The sequence below is a fragment of the Euprymna scolopes genome, chromosome 41 (assembly GCF_053919585.1).
Source record: "Euprymna scolopes isolate OS-2025 chromosome 41, ASM5391958v1, whole genome shotgun sequence".
NCBI lineage: Eukaryota > Metazoa > Mollusca > Cephalopoda > Sepiida > Sepiolidae > Euprymna > Euprymna scolopes.
In genome coordinates this window covers 29,326,000-29,332,487 of record NC_136522.1, presented here as the reverse complement: position 1 = coordinate 29,332,487, position 6,488 = coordinate 29,326,000, and positions in this window count along the sequence as shown.

Below are 6,488 nucleotides of genomic sequence, written 5' to 3'. Positions count from 1 at the left end.
GCCTGTAATCGATACTGTATGATTTTGGCCATAATCTTCCCAGCAACAGACAGAAGGGAGATTCCTCTGTGGTTCCCGCATTCCACCCTGTCCCTTTTTCTCTTATATACTGTCACAATGATGGCATCTTTGAAATCCTGGGGAAATTCTGCTGTTGATGTCCAGATGTTGTGGAAAAGTTGTAGTAATTGACTTCTCAGGGCTGCTCCACCATGCTTCCAAACTTCTGGTGGTATGTTTTCTGGTCCTACAGCCTTTCCTCTCTTTGTCCTCTTTATGGCCATGTCAAGTTCATCTGCTGTTGGTAAATCATCCATTTGGTATCTAATCGGCAGTTGAGGTATTTTATCAACTCCATCTTCAGCACGTGTTTCTGGGTTCAACAGAAGTTCGAAGTGTTACTTCCATCTCTCCATTATCGTGTGTTTCTCCGTATGGAGCACACTGCCATCAATGCTCTTCACAAGACCCAAGCAGGCACTCTGTGGTTCGTACACTTCCTTCAACGATGCAAAGAACGCTTTAGAGTCATTTCTGTCTGCCATGTTCTGAATTTCAGCTGCTTTTTTCATCCACCGTCGTTTTTCATTTTCCGCAGTTTTCTTTGAAGATTTTACACTTTTGTACTTGTCCCTTGCTGCTCTTGTGCATATTTCTTTCAGGGTCTTTTGAAACAGCAGGTTTTTCTTTTGAATGTGTGCCATGATCTCTTTGTTGGATTCATCAAACCAGTCTGCATGTTCCCTACTTTGTTTACCAAGGACTTCAGATGCAGAAGTGAACTGTTCTTCTGTGGTGCCAGTTGGTGTTGTGAGACTATCAGATATTTTGTGTGCTAGTTTGTCTTTCACACTTTGGTCCTTTAGTAATTCGGTATTTAGTTTCTTCGGTGGTTTTGATCCTTTCTTCTTGAACGGAGGAGGCTTTGGTTTTATGTTGCATCTGGCGCGGATCATGTAGTGATCAGTGCAACATTCAGCTCCTCTCATAGCTCTGGTATTGCGAAAGTCTTTTAGATTTTCTATTCTTGTGATTACATAACCCAACAGAGTGGGGTACTTGGATCTTGGATGTTTCCACGAGCAGTACCATTTGTCTGGATAGTTGAAGAACGTGTTTGTTATAGCAAGTCTGTGTTTGGAGCACTTTAATAGCAACAGTTCGCCATTCGAGTTCATTTTTCCTTTTCCAAATTTACCCATTATTTGTGGCCATGCTGCATGATCTTTTTCCACTCTAGTATTGAAATCATTAAGTACAATGAGTTTGTCAGCTGCAGGGATCTCAGAAAGCAGAATGCCAAGAGACTGATAGAATAGTTCTTTAGTCTCCAGGTCATTTGTCATCGTTGGCGCATATGCGGAGATCATTGTCAGGTATTTTTGCTTGCCAATGTGAATTTTCATTGTCATGAGGCGATCACTTTTCCCTGTTGGTAGTAATTCCAGTTCTTTCACAAGGTTGTTTGAGATTGCAAATGCAACCCCCACTTCTCTTCACTCGCCAGAAGGTTTGCCAGACCAGTAGAAGGTATGAGTTTTTTTCCTTTAGTTGTCCCTGGTTGGGAAATCGAGTTTCTTGTAGTACTGCAATGACAATTTTATAGCGGTCCAACTCTTGAGAGATGAGGGCTGTTCTTCATTCCGGTCTATCATTCTAGTCAATCAGGGTTCTGACATTCCCTGATGCCAGAATAAGGTTTTTGGTTGATTTTTTTGTCTTCGTACCACTGTTATGGATTCCTACCGACTGCCGACTAGCCGGCCAGAAGTGTGTGTGAATGAGCAATGTTTAGTCCACCTTTTCTAGGACCCTCCCCAGATTAGGGCAGGCAGTGAATAGAGCTACCCAGTCACCAGAGCTGCTGCCTTGCAATACTGTCACTCTTCAGCAAGAGCACGACCATTATACTCCAATCGCCTGAGTGCAGAGATCACGCCGCGGCTTCCAGTCCATCAAACCTGCCTGCACGCCCTCACTCCATCGCCACAGGACTTTCACCTCTCTCCCAGCCTAGGCAAAGTAGGAATAAACAGCTTGCCCAGTACTGCTAGCACCCTCTCCGTTGAAAGCAAAAGTACAGAGGCAAGGACGGGCCAGAACAGTCTGCACACATGCAATCAGCCGCATCTGATGGCTGAAGCAAACTCGAGTCGAGTTGTCTATCACCCTTGTTAACCGCGTCGGTACTGTGGTGCTGGTTCATCTGCTGCACAAGCCATTGGGATTCCTTCCTCAGGACTAATAATAATAATTATGCAAGAACACTTTTATATAAAAAATACAGAAAAACGTTTTTGCTGTACATAATGAAAATATCATATTCCAAATATATAGGATATATAATATATCGGCTTATTTGTTACATTCCAAAAATAACGTAAATAGATCAAGTAATGGAAATTTGTATTGACTTCACTCCTAAACTAATTAACCGATCATTATGAATTTTAAGGATGTGTATATAATTATATATTTCTATTATTGGATTCACTCCTAAACTAATTAACCGATCATTATCAATTTAAATTATGTGTTTATGTTTATATATTTCTACGTATTAGATTCACTCCTAAACTAATTAACTGATCATTATTAATTTTAAAGATGTGTATATGTTTATATATACGTATGGATTGGATTCACTCCTAAACTAATTAACCAATCCTTATGAATTTTAATTATGTGTATATGTTTATATATTTCTATTATTGGATTCACTCATGAACTAATTTGCCCATTATTATGAATGTTTAGTATATGTTTATATATTTGTATGCATTGGATTCACTCACTCCTAAACTAATTAAACGATCATTATGAATATTAATTATGTGTAAAAACAAAGTCTCACCTGTGACACACGGAAAAATTAGCACAACAGAAAATTATGTAAAACTATCGAGTAGTTCCATCTTAGAAATAACGTACTTGTACATTATTGTACCCAAGAAGTAAAGTAATTGTTCGGTATAGTACTCATATGAAAAAACAAAGAAAATGCATAAAAATGATAAAAATGGAAAATCATGTAATATATTCGGGTAGTATGACTTTTAAATGGGAAATAAGGTGCTTCTTTACTATAGAACTCTAATCAAACTATCATCTGTGATATACAGAAAAATTAGCACAACAGAAAATTATGTAAAATAGTTTAAATATGTGTTGTACATACCCACCCTAGGTAAGTAATTTTTTTCCATAAACGTGCTGTAAATTTCCTGTCCTAGGGGAGGCACAATTATTTCATAATATAATACTTGTCCTAGGATAGGTAAAATATTCTTTTGCTCAAGATGACAAATGATACATAGACATCAAAAATTCCTCTATCCTAAGAATAACAGGTATGTCCAAAATTTTTCTCATTGACATTGGGTGGCCTTGTTAATAATTAATAAAATCAGATTCTTCTTAGCTAAAAAAAACCCCGGTTGTTCAGCCTAACAACCATTAATGCAGATGTGACCTAAGGGTCGATACTTGAACCCTTATTCCTGATCTTCATAAACGATCTTCTTAATGCAATCGTGTCTATTCTAAGATGCGTATATTTGCAGATAACCCTATGATGTACTGTTAATATGTGGGAAAATTGAACATACATATATCCATGACAATAGCTGAACAAAATTATTTATAGTCTGTAATAGAATGGGGCCTAAATGGAAAGCCACATTGAAGAATACCAAGACAAAGTTTATTCTCTTTAAGAATTATTACAAACCTTTCTAAACAATGATTGGTAGAGCTGATAGCATCCTTCCAAAGATCCCAGCATTTAAATTCCTCAACCAGACAGCATGAATTGGAATAAATGCATAGGAGATACTGCCAAATCTGCAGCAAAGAAGGTGAGCACTCTCTACCATATTACAAAACTTCTCACACCTGCCATTATCCCATATCTCTATAAATCACCTATTCGTCCATGCACCGATTATTTTTACTATATCTTAACTGGTGTTCCAATCACTAAGCTATCCAATATATCCCACACTGTCTACCAAGCTCCAATCTCTGTCTCATCGCAGCAATGTTGCATACTTGTGATTTTTTTACAAACGGAATATGCTCCAATGTACTTAATTGTAAATGCACTCGACCAACCCAACAAACGGCAAAATCTTACCACTTCAGTGTATAGATCCCCTAATACAAGAAAATTTTCTACTCTAATAACTTCTTTCCTCAAACCGCTTCCTTTTGGAATTCCCTCCCTGTTTCTTCGACTGTACTAACATGTAAAACATTAACAAATATCTTGTTGGACAACTACCCACTCAGGATGCTCTTATAAATGTTGTACCTATTAGCAGTAACAATTACACTTCAGTTGTAATAGTCTTGTTTGTGTGTGAATTCGGGTGAATAAATATTATAAAAAAAACCTTAGACTGATGAACAGAAATACCTTTTAGTCATGTGTGGACACAGTTTTTAATAATTTCAAGAACGATCGACAAAATGGTCTAATTATCTGCCACTTACCAATCCAAATTTTTTTTTCATTCTCGAATGTATCATTTAAAAGCGTCTTCAAGTAATCAAATTCTTTGTAATCTTTCGGATTTGCCAATTTGCTTCCAAAGCTAAAAAAACAAAAACAAAAAGCAAATGAATGTAGTCAATACGTTTCTGAATTTTATAGATAGGGACTGATTATCTGTATTATTTGGGAATTTTTCTGTCGAAGGACCCGAGGTGTAGTGGATAAGGGCTTTACTAAAATTCAGTTGTAAAAGTTACACTAAAGGTACAATCCTCAGTGTAGTCTACTCTCAAAATACAATTGTGAATTACATAAGACTTCTACCAAGTGATGGATGATAGAACGAACTGTTCTGAGTTTAAGATTCAAAATTAGCAGAAATGTTGTGAGACTAAATTTCAACTGGAGCCGAAATATTGCGAGAATCAAATTTAAGATGAGAATAAAATGTTTTGAGAAAAAAATACAAGATGAGCTAAAATGGAAGAATAAAATACAAGACGAGTCGAAATTTTATTAAAATTAGATTCAAATTAGCGAAATGTTGTGAAAATAAAATTCAAGATGAGAGCAGTTGTCCAATGAATCAAAATAATACACATTGTTAATTCTCATTTCAATAATTCAGAAACGGAAAACGCTTTGATTACTGCAAAATATGTCATTAATTTTTGCTTTTTCTTAATTTAACGAAACAAAAATTCTAAAAAACATGTACAGATGGAAAGAATTTTTTATCATCGATGATAAGAAAAAGTTAGCTTAAAAATAAAATCTCATAAAACTAGAAAAAAAAACTTGTTCTTTGCTTTGCCGGGTTGTTATCACTTGAAAAGTTCAATAATTGAAATATTTGAGAGAACATCATGAAAAGCTCAATCTTTACTCGTAACATTCTAATGTTAAGAACGGCTTTCAAAATAGACACCCCTAACCTCCTCATGTTTACTCGTTTATTATTGTTATGGCGAGATGAGCAATTCACCGCCGGAACTTTTTATCGAAAGAACGTTATCACCGGTTACCGGTTGAGAGAGCCTTCCCTGGGCGGGAACACTTAAAAAACGTAACATGCTGTCTCTGTAAATATGTTCAATAAACTTCTCTAATTCTTTATTACTTCAGAACCTCGTTATTCATTTAGTTTCTTTGTGGAATACCTTTCTTGAATATCCTTTTATTACGGCCACCCACCGCAGGATATATCAAATGGCGACGAAGATGAGATACGAACTGTAAATTCATCTAAAAAAAAAACACGTAGTAACCGAGAACATTCTGAAAATTGTTGTTCACAAAGTTCACTTTTAATTGAAGAAAAAGCTTCTTAGAAAGCGAAAGACTGGTGTCTGCCACAAATTTACGCAAGTAAAAAATAATTTTTATATTATTGACGAGTTAAACTCCGTTTTTCTCTTTTTAAACTCCCAAAGAGTTGACGTTATATAACGTGTGTGTGTGTGTAAATTGTGACTTTCTTCATGATTAACGGACGTGTTTTTTGTATTTGGTTAATACGATAAAAAAACAACAAATGAACAATACTGAGGAATCTGTGTTTATTTAATAAAGAAAATTTTTAAAAGAAGTTTACGTGTGTCTGCTGAAGTAGACGATAAAAGAGTCTCTTGAAATTTTGTCAAGTGTTATTGTTACGGTGATTTTTTTTTCGGAACTTTCCTATGTGTTGACAATTTTCTGTGAAAATAAGCATCTTGTTTTTGAACAATATTTTTTTTTCTTCTCTGTGGTATACGTTAACTTGCTATTGATACATTTAAAAAGAAAATGACATTGGAACAAATAGCGACGTTGACGAAAACGTTAACTGAGACTTTAATCGCTCAACAAAAAGCCCAAATGGATTTTCAAAAACAAATGCTAATTCACCAAGAACGTTTCGAAACTCTGGTAATACAACAAACGACGGATAATCGCTTATTTTGTGAAACGATTTTGTCAGAAAAATCTAAGGAGGGTGCATCCAGATTTT